Source organism: Arachis ipaensis, chromosome B07, assembly GCF_000816755.2.
Source record: "Arachis ipaensis cultivar K30076 chromosome B07, Araip1.1, whole genome shotgun sequence".
NCBI lineage: Eukaryota > Viridiplantae > Streptophyta > Magnoliopsida > Fabales > Fabaceae > Arachis > Arachis ipaensis.
In genome coordinates, this window is record NC_029791.2 from 98,481,112 (window position 1) to 98,495,813 (window position 14,702).

General features: G+C 36.2%; 1 long non-coding RNA gene across 2 annotated transcripts; it reads right to left on the minus strand.

Annotated features, from left to right (window-relative positions):
• LOC110264285 lies at nt 4,911-7,759 on the minus strand. Of its 2 annotated transcripts, XR_002350181.1 has the most exons (3): nt 7,236-7,754; nt 6,985-7,152; nt 4,911-5,036 (listed from the first exon to the last, which is right to left on the minus strand). It is a non-coding gene; the product is annotated as an uncharacterized LOC110264285 (long non-coding RNA). The 2 variants fall into 2 exon arrangements; XR_002350182.1 differs by lacking the exon at nt 4,911-5,036 and having other exon boundaries at nt 7,035-7,152; nt 7,236-7,759.

Here is a 14,702-nt window from a genome sequence, read left to right on the forward strand (position 1 = left end):
TAGTTTTATTTTTTATATGTTAGGACTATGTTAATTAATTAATAATTAAATAGATTCTTTTTATGGTAAAAATTATTTTTTTTTTCACAAGAAGAGACCAGTATGACAGTTTAAAACAAAAGAAACTATTAACTGTAATTTAATTTCGCACTTGTGCAGCCAAACTCTTTTCAAGGAGAATACGCAAACCTCATTCGACAATTTATTTGTCAGCAGTCAACATTTCAATTTACTCTCAGATCCTATGTATCAGTGTTTAACTGAATACATGGATTCAAAGATTTTGAATGTGAAACAAGAGATCCAAACGACGATACGACAAGAGTTTCAGAATTTGGCCCAAACATTAACTTCTCCTTCAAACAGGTAATGTCTACTGCTGGAGGTGAAGAAGCAAATGACAATAAAGTAAGTAATACATTTTAGTCATCTCTGTTTATGTATTTTTTAAACTTTGCCAACTGCGAATTTCATGGTTAATAGGAAGTCAATATAGTAACATATGAATAATAAAAAATTGTGATAAATAAAACTGAAAATTCGCAAAATAAAGAACTGTAATGTATACATTTAATATGCAGGCAACCAAGCATGACGGAAAACAGTTTGAGTTGGATGTCACCAAATACAAAGTTAAAAGGTTGCATTCACTGACAATACCAGTAAGTAAGATTTATTTAACTAGGATTTCGTTTAGCATGAATAATTTGGCCATGATTTCATATTTATTTATATTTCAGTTGACTTTTGAAATTCCCAAATAAATGCTCATTAATGAAGAAGGAGCGATGGTAGCTATATATTTATATAACGCTGATGACTTCCCCGAGTAAGTATCTTGTTAATATACATATTGATGCCAAAATTATTTGTGATTTTATAACATCACGTGTTAAGATTATTTAATATATTTTTTTACAATAGTGAGGAAATAGTAGTACACGAAGGTGTAGATGGTTGTAGAAGAGCATTCGACGCACTTAAGCCTATGCGATAGATAGATTCTAATGTAAAACTGTAAATTGCACTTTAATTTTTTTAATATTTAAACCTCGGATGCTAATTTTATTTGTTATTTTTTCTCTTAGTAGATATTAACCATAGTTGCATGCACAATGACACATGAGGAAAAAACTGGTTCCAGAGGTCCAAAGACATGGTTTCTTCCGCCTAGAGTCTGTAAGTCATATGAAGTCAATATTTACTGTATAGTATAGTAAAACAAACAATTTTAATCACAATTTATCTTGATTGTTAAACTTTTTAGGAACAAGCACTTTCGTTTTGCTACACACCATTAAATGCGGCAATGGATTATTCAGCATATTTGTCTTATGTTAGCAGGTTGTCAAAGGTAGCTAATGTATTAGTTTTTAATTTGAAACCTACTCATTTTCTATGATTTGCCATGATATTTTCTTATACCTTGTTTTGTTGAAATTTTTAGATTTATATACCAATTTGGGATAACTATAAACACTAGTACTTATTATGTGTCGAGGTGAAGAAGAGGAAGTTGATATGTGTAGATCCGATGCAACAAAGATCAAGAAAATCCGAAAGGAGTGATAGATTCGACAACTAGTGAGTTATACATGCTTCCTTCTTACTTTGGTCCCCATAACTTATACTTAATTCATACCAATAATTACTTACAATTATATTTTCTGTCAACATAGGCAAATTTTATTGACTGGATGATTCATGAACAATTGCTTGATGAGAGATTAGAGGGTAAGTCAGATATGGATGAAGTTGCATACCAACTCGGTGAATTTCAGATTTACTATCCACATAATCTTCCACAATAAGAAAACTCTTAAGACAAGTTACTGTGTGAATTTAAACAAATTCAAATAACTTTTTACTAAAAAGTGAAGCTGATATTTAATACGTATCAATTAGGTGTGATTTTGGGATGTGGGTTGCTAGATGGCAACTGTATGCTGAGGCCATAAATTCCTTTATCATACAAGTTCGTACATAACTAATTAAATTTTCTTACATTGTATCCTTATTAAATAAACTCTTCACTAATTTATTAATTTTGCTACATGCAGCCAGTGGATGATACTGCATGCATGCGATTGGCATTAGATTTGGTGTTGAGTAATTACAATAAAACCAAAAAAAACACCATTGATGCTGCAAAGAAATTGTTCACCCAAAAATAGATAGAAATGAATACATTTGTTATCTTCCTTTTATGAGGTTTATTAATTTGTCTAAGTTAAAACTTTTTGAATTTCATATTTGGATAGTGTTTGTTATTTGATTTTAGTAAGACTTTATATTAAAACCATTTTAATTTATTTGTTTCTGTTTCTGCCATTTTTAATTGGTAGTATTGTTTTATTTTTATTAATTTAACTAAAAATATAAAACAGAAAGATGAAACGTTGCAACCTCATGATTGAAGGAAGGCTTATTAGACTTTATTATTATTAATACATGAAATATGCAACGATTTTATACTTAGAATGATGCGATTGAATATAAAAATTAAATGTTGATTGCGTCTGAATTTGATATGTGTGTTCAAGAGGATATGGATTAGCGATTAGTACCGGGGGAGGGGCGAATATTTTCTTTAAATGTCTGGTATTATTTTAGTTCCCTCCAGAGCGCCAAAGAAGGAATTTTCCCGCAAGAATCCACTATCAAAGTCCAATTCCCTCTCTTCTCTAGTTCCCTTTTACGTTTGGGGACTGAACATAAAAAAAAACTAAGTTTCAGGGATATTCATCATCGCGAAAATCATCTTCCATGAGAAAGATTTGCTACTTACAACAAAAGATGAGGCTAAGACGAAATATCTCCACCATTTCAAACTTATTCCGTCTCTCCTCGTTACTCTCAAGTCTCACATTATTTCGACTCCCAAAATGTACCACCCACTTCAAGACAAACCCTAAATCCCTTGAGACTCCAATTATTGCTCAGCCAGTTCACTCGGCACCTACAAACTCATCTTCTTGCTCCACCCTTTATCCTCATGTGAACTTGATTGGTGACTTTAGGATCCAAAATTAGAAAATCCTAATCCGTCATCACAGAACCTGTCCGAGTCTTCCCTCTTGGTCATCTCATCTTTTGACTCCTCTCATCACTAAACTCAGCTGTCGGCGCTTATTATCTCTACCACAGCTGGCACACGAGCACGCTGCTGGCACTGCAGCTTCGTGTCTTCTTCTGCCACCATAAGCGCGTGGCGTCTCTGGTCGTAGCTGTCGCCTGTTTGGATCGTCGTCGCACTGCCGCTCTGTTCTGCTGCCTTTGTTCTGCTGTCTGCCTTTCGCCGTCGTAACCAGCTCTGTTTTTGTCTGTTCACTGGGTACCCTTGCCTTTCCTCATGGTTCTTCTCTGTTCTCTATGCTGTCGTCTTCTGTTCTTTGAATTTCCTTTATGGGTTATGCCGATCTAAGGGTATAGAGAGTTTTTATTTATATCTGTGATATTAGTTTATGAATCAAGAAACTTTATGAATGGTTCAATAATGCTTAACTGATTAGCATTGTGAAATTAGTGAGAATTGATAAACTGGTAACACATATAGTTCTTGAAACAAGTAACTGGGGAGATATATATGTTGCTATAATGGTATGTTACTAAGTGTTCTAGATTGGTATTATTTTATAAATGATCATCTAATTTATTTACTTTGCTATAGTTATAGACTTATAGTATATGATATTCTATACACATATTGTCAAACCCGGTCAAACTGTAATTAATTAAATAATAAATTAAATATGAGCGAACATGGTTAGAAAATTTAGCAATCGGAATTTGATAATTTAAATATAATATTTGGACTCAGTGGATTTTTCTGAGTCGGAAAAAATATAGTTTTCTACGTAAAACTGCGCACTGGAAATTTGATCGGCAGTACCGACTGAGATCTGTCTGGTATTGTGGCTGAGAAAATTAACTTGAAGTGAACAAGGTTAAGAAATAAGAATTTATAATTTGGAAAGATATAAATATTTAAAATATGATTTAAAACTCTAATATTAAAGGTTTTGGCCCAAAATTGGGCCAACGGGCTAAACCAAGTGAACTGGGCCGAAGTGGGCGCAAGGCCCAACATATATGGCCTTATTAAGGCCATTCAGTGGCCACAAACCACCCATTTTATGTGTTCAACAGTGGGAGAGAAGGGAAAAGAAGGGAACCAAAACCCTAACCCTCTTTGATCTTTAAATCACCATAACTTTCTCTATGGAGCTCCAATCGACGAGCTGTTTGCAGCCACGCGTCGCTCTCTTCACCCTCTTCGATTCTATCTAGGTATTATGGTGAGTTTCTCAATGACCTCTGCCTAGTTTCATTTTTTCTCTTGTATTTTGAATTTGGTTTGGATCTTGAGGAAATCTTGTGATTTTAGTTGTTTAGGGGTGCTTTAGTATGAGCTATTGATGGGTTTCACCAACCAATTCCATGGGTTAAGGTAAGAAATTTTCAAACCCTAGTGATTTATCAATTTTATGAACCCTAGGTTGATTATTATAAGTGTGAAATTTTGTTGTTAGAGTATTGGGTGATTTTGGTGCACAATTGGGAGATTGATATTGCTAGTAGAGCTTTGGTGAGGCTTGGAGCTAAGGGTTGTGGAGACTTTCAAGAAGAAGCTCAATTGTTTTGGCTCCAAATGTAATACCCTAACTTTTAGCACGTCATGATCGTACCAAAACTAGGCGTTACTGACCTGTTTTCCTTATTTACTATTTAATATTGAGCCTTTAGTTCGATTTCGCGTTTCAATTTTTAGAAAAAAGCCGAAAACTTTTGTTTTTATTACTTAAAATCATATATCAAAGATCTCCAAGAAATACTAGTCACATAGTTATTAATAATAATAAATATCTTACAAAAGAATATAAAANAACTCGGTTACAACTCTTATCCCTCTGTATAAAATAAAATAAAAAATAACAAGGGCGAGGGAATTCTATAAAAGCAACTCAACACATAAACTTAACTTAAATAAAACTCCTAATCGCCCGCGGCTTCAAACTGAGTCTCTGAACCTGTCACTGAAAGGGTGAAAGATTTTGGGTGAGAACAAACCACTAGTTCTCAGTAGGGAATATGAATGCCGCACTAAACAGAGTAAATACAAATAGCTAATTCATATCATAAAAACAATTTCACTTAAAATAGTTTTAAGTTCCTTCCTTTAATTCACGTTAATTAAAAAAAATTCCAATCACATTAACAATTCCTTATCCATAAAGATCATTCCTAATTACTTTATAAAGACCACAACACAAGTAAAATATCCATAAAGCACGTAAGCACATCACCAAAACAACAGCACAAACACAAATAAATAACATAAAGCAAACACAATCAAATGTAAATGCGCAAACAAGATGATGCATGCATGTTCCTAGCGCAGGCCATGAGCTCATGCGTCGGTTATATACCCGCAACCCGACGTTACTCGGAGCGAACCCCGAATATGGTTTCTCTACTGTGTCAATTAGACACCTTGGCTTCATGGTTACCCGTGTCAATTAGGCCTCATCATAATAATGTGTATCACAGTAAGAAACAGTGCTATCAATTAGGCAAACATTCCCGCATTAGCAATCTCAAGCTATCCGTTAGGCGGACAATTTCGCATTAGCAGTTTGGCGCAGGGCCCGTTTAACATACAATTCTCATTTATTTACTTCATTCATGACTTTTCATTTTCTTTCATTTCATTATACCTCCACATCACCAATTACATACTCATGCCTCCACATCACCATATTATTAAACGTACCTCCGCATCCCCGCTTAACTATACATACCTCCGCATCACCAATTAACTTTAAACTCTTCCTAGTTGTTATAGTACTACTGGTTTAAAAGCAAAACTTGGTGTTGAGGTAATTTGGGTACAATTAAAACTTGTACCATCTCTCTTAAAATTCTGTTATTATTTTCTAAGAAAAAGCAGAAAAACAGCAGGAAGTAGTAAGTTTGATAAATTCCTTAAAAATTCAATTTTCACCCATTGCCTTTCAAAACTCACGACCTCAAACAAGACTCTTTTAGCTTTTCATTGAATCAAATTCCAGATTAATATCATGTCATATGAAAAAGTTATGAAGTGAGAAACACAGCCATGCCTTTTAGAATTCAGTTTCCAAAATCCAGTGAGCTACCCATACTCTTTTCAACATATCAACTTGGTTAAGTAGGGTATTGACATGAAATTTAAAATGAAGACTGTGGACACAGGAAGATTGAAAATGCCATTGGTTTCAGCTCAAATACTTACCAGAATTGAAAGTTAAGGGAGTTGGAAGTTGGTGCTTCTGCAGTATAGAAACAGAATTTTCTGCAAAAACCATCAATCTTCAAAAATTCATTTCTCCCAAACCACTCATCAATAAATTCTGAATTTTTTATGAGATTCTCAAAACACATTAAAGTTTCATGCAAAAATAGTTTCATTCAAATATATGACCTGGGCTACTCCCAGAAATTGATTCTTTCTACTGTCATGTATGCAGAAATTCTGCCTTAAGCATTTTCAACAACCTTACTTATCAAAAACCACATTTGAACTTATAACCCTTCCAAAATCACACGTTTAACCTCTTTCCAGTTATTCAAAATTGTCTTCATTTCCAACACAGCCCAAGAACCCATAATCAATAATTCACACGATGTCAGGTACTTAAGCATCATCAAACCCTTTTCTTTTCTACACTATGCCAAGCATAATTTTCCATATCATCATCATTCAAACACATAATAACTCATCAATTCACACCAGCAAGCTCAGCAACAAAAATAACACCATTTATTCTATCCCTTACAACATTCAGTACACACAATCATCAAATCAAGCACCAACTACAGTTATAATTCACCTCAATTCCGTCAATTATTCACACAAAGCAACCATAAACCATTTGCAGTTACTCATTTAATTTTAGTAGCATTCATAAGTTAAAACCTTTACTTTTAAAACAAATCCCCTACCTTAGTTAGTCGAAACCCACAAGGTTAGGCGTGACTCCAACTTCGTTCTAACTCGCAGCAGTAGCAACAGCCTCAAACCGGATTAGCAACAGCAGTGGCATTAGCCTCACCAACAACTCTCCACAATAGCAATATCATCGAACAATTTGCAGCGGCATTTACACAACCCTAATACATTAATATCTCAAGGTTCTCAACAACCATGAAAAAGAATGGTAACAGTGAGGGTTTTTGGAATGAGTGCAACTTACGGAATTCAAAAGAATAGTGGAATGGGGCGACCAAAACTTCGTCGGTGACTTCCGACGATCAGAGCAGAGACAAGGAGCTCTAACAGCCACATGCAACTTGATGAGGGTGACTGAACGGCCTTCCTTCAGCGGCAGTAGTACGGACGACTATAGCAGCAACGGGGAAGATGGCTTTCTCCTCCACCACGCGTTCTTCTCCTCCTCTGGTTGCTCGCGATTCTCCCTCTCCCTAACCTAATCGATGATGCGGCTTTGGAGATGATGGTGGCAGTTTCCATGGCGACGGTTGATGCGAGCTCGACGGCAGCTGAACTAACGGCGGCGGCGGCAACGCATGGCAGTAACGAGGACGAACAGCGTGAACGTCTCCGTCGATCTCTCTCTCTTCGCGGTTTTACTTCTCTCCTTCTCTAGCTCTCGCGGCAGCGATGACAACCGGCGCAGGGAGCAGCACAGCCCAGCGATCCTCCTTCCTCTGTTCCGTCACACTCTCCCTCTGATCTCTGTTTTCCCCTCAAGCCCCCCCTGTTTCCATTCTTTCCCTTTCTGATTTCTTTCTTTCTTTTGTTGCGAGGGTGTGGGTGGGATAAAAGGAAAAAGGAAATGGTGATGGTGAGTGAATAGCGGTGAGGAGTGGGTAACGTGGCTAATTGGGGGGTGAACGAGTGTGAAGGGAGGGGGTTACGTGTGTGTGGGTTGGGTAGAAGGGATTATTAGGGTTAGTGAAATTAGGGTTTGGAATTGGGAATTTAGGGTTTTGTATTTGAAATTGAGAATTTTAGATAATTTAGTAATTTTAGTAAAATTGAAGGTAATAGAGTAATAATTTGAAATCAAATTTAATCAAATAATAATATCTATGAAAATACTATTTAATTATCAACTTATAATTTATTTTTCAAATAAAGACTCAAATTCAATAATTAGAGTTAATCAAATTAATTTTCTTTTAAAATTATAAAATAATGTTCAAAATCTAATTATTCAAATTAGCGCATATAAAATCCTCATTGTTTTTAAATCACTAAAGCTTTAAATCAATAATAAGAAAGTACTTAATTAATACAAAAATTTCTGAAAATATGCTCTCAAATAAATAAAATAAATCATAAATAATTTATTATTAAATCTTTAAAATATGGGGTCTTACACCAAAAAGTACGGTTTAAGTTTCATTTAAGTACCATGTGATGTGATGAGAATTACTAGGTTAAATGCCCCTAGGATTAAGTTTGAATTGTGTATTTGGTTGGAGTTGATGTGTATAGATGACATGTTGTAGAGGATAATGATTTGGCTAAGTATTGTGTGATTTTGCATATTTGGGTGTTGTGAAATTTGAGGATTTGATGATGATAGTATGTGTTGAATTATGTATATACACATGTGTTGAATTGATGAATTGGGCCAGAGGCCGTGAATCTTGGGCCAGAGGCCAGAAAGAGGTAAGGAAGGTAAGTGATGTGTGTATTATGTGATGTCATATGAGATTGAATAGATATTGAATATTGAATGTGTGAATAAATGGAAAGATTGTTGAATAATAAGAATTTAGGAATTTAGGAGTGGAATGTGATGAAATTGGATTGAATTGTGTAGATGAGATGGGTTTGAACTTGGTTGAGTGTAAATTGGTGAATTTGGTTGGTTTAGGGTCAATCTGGTAGATGAAAATGAATTTGGCTTGTGAACCTTGGAAAAATTGGTGATTTCTATTTTTAGGTAAAAACTGATTTTTGTCCAACTTCGGCGGTTCATAACTCGGTCCTCGGAGTTGGAAATTCTTCAAAACTAGATTTTTATGAAAGTTCATTCAACGATCTTTCCAACGTTATGAAGCTATAAAAATTGGGGTCAAAAATGACTTTTTGCACTTAACATCTTTTTGCCCTTTCTGCAAATATCGCGTACGCAAGGATGCCACGTGACGCATGTACTGGGCTCTGTCCAATTACCTCGCGTACGCGATTGGAGGCACGCATACGTGGGAGTGCCGAAATCAAAGTCTCGCGTATGCGATGCGAGCAAACATTGCTATCTTCACCACTCGCATACGCGACCCAATCTCGCGTACGCGACACCCCTAATTTTTCTTACGTGCGTACGCGAGCTACCTGAATGTGTACACGAGATTCACATATTTTTTAAAAGTGTATTTTTATGTATTTTAACCATTTTCTTGGCCTCCTAAACTTTTATAAACTTTGATACTATTCTAGAGCCGGTGAATTAGAGGGTAGAAAAGTTAAGGATGAGAATTTTATGAGTTGAGTTAGGGAATTGAGAATGAATGATTGATTAAGTATAATGAGAATGATTTTTGATAATGAGAGATGATGATGAATTTATTATAATTAAGTATAATGAGAAGGGTTATAAATTGAGAGATGGCGAAGATCGATTACGAGTAAGTATACTGATGAATGAGTTAAATTGGGGTTGAGTATGAACTAAGACGAGATTGATGATGAGAGTGATTATGATTCTGAAAATAATATTGAATATGATTCTGATTGTGATACACTTGCCTAGGTAGATGCAGTGGAGTGATTCCACTTGCTCTTGAACGTGGTTTGTTATACCTGCCTGGGTAGATGCAGGGGTGTTGTTTCACTTGCTCCGGGTTTAGTTTGAGACTCCTGGGGTAGATGCAGTGGTTAGCCCCCACTTGCTCCCAATCGAGATTGATTTAAGATTTGTGAAATTACCTGAGTTTCGGACTTCCTTGGGTAGATGCAGTGAGTCGGCTCCACTTGCTCCAGATTGAGATCCGAGATTCTGTTGACTCTGCGTCGTAATTGTAGCCGGACACTTAGACCTTTCCGGATGAGCTCTCCCCCATGGATATTTTTATTTGAATGTTATGATTTTGAGCTTGGGGATACACACTCGCAGGGACTATCCAATGGTTAGCTACCAAGACATGTCGGGTTGGCTATATAACCGACAGATGATATCATCAGCCATAGGGCAGGCATATATCATTTGCATATATTTGATTTGCTTGGGTTTGCCTATTTGTTTTGGATTGCTACATCATATATGCTATGTTACCTGATTATATGCTACTTGTTCTACTTGTACCTTAATTGTATATGACTTGTCTGTATTGTTTGTGTTTGTACAACTGAAAGGTCCCTCATGCTAGTGTCGGTTGACGCTGAAGGCTGTTCTTGTTGAGATGATTTTGTGATATGATTGATTGATGATGATGATTACTAAATGAGATAATTTGAGATTCCTAGGTAGACGTAGTGAAGTGATTTCACTTGTTCCAGGTAGTAAATGAGATAAATGATATTTAAACGTCGAGTTCAAATTTACTGGCTATGGTTTGGTTTGGAATTGAGTGATAAGAGGTTTGGGAAGAAGGGAAAGATAAGGAGTTGTCTAGACTTAGTATCACCTAGAACGTTTGCTTAATTCATGGATTAATGAGAACCTAGGATGATTAAATGAATGAAGGAAGTTTAGGATGTTTAGTGAGTTTTTATTGCAATGCATTCTATTTATTTGGCACTTTTATCGTACTGGGAACCCATAGGTCGGGGTTCTCATTTCGTATATATCTCTTGTTTTTCAGATGCAGGTCCAGGTGCTCAGCAGTGAGCTGTGGTTTGTCTAAAAGACAGCGAAGACCTTTAAGATCTCTTATTTACATTTTGCTTAGATTCTCTCCGCTTTTATTTTTAAAGAACTTATTATATGTATTTAATCCTTTTCAAAACTTTCCTATAGAGGCCCTTATGTATCTTTTGGGAGAGATTAGGAGATATTGTTGTCAAACTGCTTTTATCCTGCACCCTAGCCAGCTTAAACTTCGCGGGTAGTGACTAGTGGTTAATTATTTATGGTATATATCTATATTTTGTTTTATCTCATTTTTCTCGATGGCATTATCTTTACATTGTCTCACTTCACGCTTTATCTCCGTTTTATTGTCGATACGTGAGTGTTACGACTTTGCGATTTTATTTTCACTCTTTTCAGGCTTCTCCATTAATACTCCTTTTAATTATACTTATATTTACATATTAAAAATCCACCTTGAGAGTCATAACACCTTATTATCATTGACTTATGACTCGAGCATAAAGATTTGAATATTAGGGTGTTACACATATGATCTAACTTTATTGTATTTGAATGATAACTCTCCTATTATTATTTGTAAATATAGTTCCTAAAAATTTTGAAAAGTTATCAAAGTAAATCTTGCTGCTATCGACAAGAATCTTATTTGTAAATATAGATCCTCCATTGATTCCCATGATCGTTGCTCCTTATGATCTTTGGGTTTGAAGCATTTATTTGACGCCAACTGTTTAATGAATGTGATTCCTATAGCACAAGAAATTCCATGGTTTTATTTCTTTGTTAGTTGTGCTTGCTAATAATTGGATTACACGTTGTCTTTGCTTGTAAATTTATTGTATCAAATTATTGAATGAGAGTAAATTGTGGAATCTGAGGCCTATTTGGTGTCATTTTCATTTTTGTTTTGATTAAGTTTTCTTTTAACTTTGGACAATTTCATTACACGATTATCCGAATTAGATAACAGCACATTTTAATCTGGGCAGAATTCTGTCACATAAATTGATTGCTACCCAATTTATCTTATTGGATAATTTTGTCAAGTTTGTGTTAATTTTAATATGTTTGGCATCAAATTTTTAGTTATATACCTTGCTTTACATGGAGAGCAAGATGACTGATAGATGTAATATTGAAGCAGCAGACATGTCTACTACTGTTAGTTTAAACAAGACTTTAGTATTAATTTTACTCTTAAAAAAATATGATTTGAAAATTGGATTTCCAAAAAACTGATTTTAAAACTGGATTTTAGTTTAAAAAATCTGGGTTTGAGGTTAAAAATATGGTTTGAAAATTAGATTTCTTAAAATTGGTTTTAAAATTGGAATTTTAGTTTAAAAATTCTGGTTTTAAGGTTATAAAATCTAGTTTGAAAATTGGATTTCTAAAAACTAGTTTTAAAAGTGGATTTTTAGTTATAAAATCTGGTTTTTGGGTTACCAATCTGATTTTAAAACTGGATTTACAAAAAATTCAAATTCAAAACCGGTTTGAATGTAAAACCAGATTTAAATATTAAAATCGGTATAAAATCTATTTTTATTTTTCCAAAACGGTTTAAAGTCGGTTTCCTTTTTTAATCTGGTTCTAGTTTTATAAACCACAAAGCTGGTTTTAAAGTGGATGTAGTTTGGATTTTTAAAAATCCAACTCATGCCCACCCTTTTGTTGTGTAGCCAAACATCGGCCAAGGAGAAGCTGTACTTATATTGCATTTTTGCACAAATAACTAATATAGGATCTGCACTATGAGGCTCATATGAAGAAAGTTAGAGTTGGGTATCATTGGAAGCTTGGAATCGAGGATGGTGTGAAGCCTCAGGTGTACAATGAAGAGCACAGGAAGCTATTTCCTGACTAGTTTGAAGTGTCAATGGGATGCAAACTTTCAATTGCAACACATTGTATGTTACATGATGACTTGCATCATCTACCACTTTCTCTTAACCAAAAGGGCCATAGAAGTAGCAATTTCTCATTCAATTGATGCAATTACTTGAACTAAATGATGAATTTTATGGTACATTACTTTAAAAGGGATCTTATTTGAATTTCAGGTGAAAGTAGCATCAAAAGAGGAAGAAAGCAAGAAAAAGGAGCTGGGCGTGTGTACTGGGCGTGCCACTTGGTGCAAACACCAGTAAATTGACTGGGCGTGGAACGCCAGCTATCAACTCTAGGGAGCAAAATGAAGGAGCTTCTATGGGCATGGTGCACCAGAGTAGGGTGTGGCTCGCCAGTTGCATCTTCCAGAGGAGAACCTATGAAGGATTAATAGGCATGGCACGCCAACTATCTTGTCCAGAAAGGAGGCTCTGAGGAATTACAATGGGCATGGCACGCCAAGGCCAGGCGTGGCACGCCAGTTATATTTTCCAGAGAAGGAACTCCAAGGTCTACTATGGGCGTGCCACGTGATTGCTAGGCGTGGCACGCCAGGCACTCTGACCAGAGAAAGATCCCTGAAGATTCACAAAGGGCGTGGCACACCAAGCTGGGTGTGGCACGCCAACCCTATCATATACAATGGGCGTGCCACTTGAGCTCGAAGGCGTGGCATGCCAATATAGCTGAGCAGAGGAGAATAGAGGAAGCACCATTATGGGTATGCCACTTGGTACTAGAGGCGTGGCACGCCAAACTCATGAACCCTCATCACCACTATGGGCGTGCCACTTGAGACTGATCGTGGCACGCCAGCTTTGCTCGCATCAGGGGCGTGCCACTTGAATTCTGGGCGTGGCACGCCAACTCACTGGGCCGGAGGGGAATACTCATGCTTTATCAAGGGCGTGGCATGCTAGACCTGGGCGTGGCACGCCAGTTCAACCTTCTAGAAAAGAGATTAATGATCCCATTGAAGGCGTGGCACACCTGCCCAAGGCGTGGCACGCCAGTTCATTTGGCCAGAGAAGAAAGATGAAGAATTCAACAAGGGCGTGGCACGCTACTGCTGGGCGTGGCACGCCAGTTATGCTGTCCAAAAGAGAAGAAGGAAGGCTTGCTGGGGGTGTGGCACGCCAGTTCTAGGCGTGCCACGCTAGTTCAAGTTTTCAGAGAGGAAGAAGGGAGAATCACAATAGGCATGCCACTTGAGTTTAAAGTTGTATATATATTAGTTTGCTTCTAGTTACCCTTAGTATTGCATTTTTATTTTGGTATATATATATATATATGTTTTGAGCTTGTCTTGCTTGGTATATAGTATAGATATTGGTTGTGAATGGGTGATGTTAAAAGCATATACCTAGTTCAATTTTGATCTTAATTGTTCATGTTAATTTTTGCTTGTTGAAAATTAGTTAAGGAACTAGGAAATTTTGAAATTTGCATCCATCACATCATACATACATATAGGAAATAAATTTTGGTGAAAAATAACAAAAATTTTTCAAGAATTTTGTTATAGGGCTGATAAACCCATATTTCATGAGTTCTTTTGTGCTTAATTAGAGTGATTTATTCAAATCTTCACCTACTTATTCACATTAATTGCATAGTTTTACTTTTCCTTCCTTATTATGTCATATAATGAAAAACATGTTTTCTAAGCTTTAAAAATTAATCATTTTAATTACCTTTATTTCCATTCGATACCGTGATTAGTGTGTTGAGTAGTTTCAGATTTTCTAAAGGCAGAATGACTTAAAAGGATGGAAAAAGGAAACATACTAGAATGGAAGGAGGAAGCAAAACAGAGCTCTAAAGAAACTGGTATCCACGCGATTGCATGGATGACGCGATCGCGTGCCAAGCACGAATCAGCAGCGACGCGGCCGCATACCTGACGCGACCGCGCGCCTCAAGCAGAATACACATGACGCGGTCGCATGACTGACGCGACCGCATGGCAAGGAAAAGCTCCAA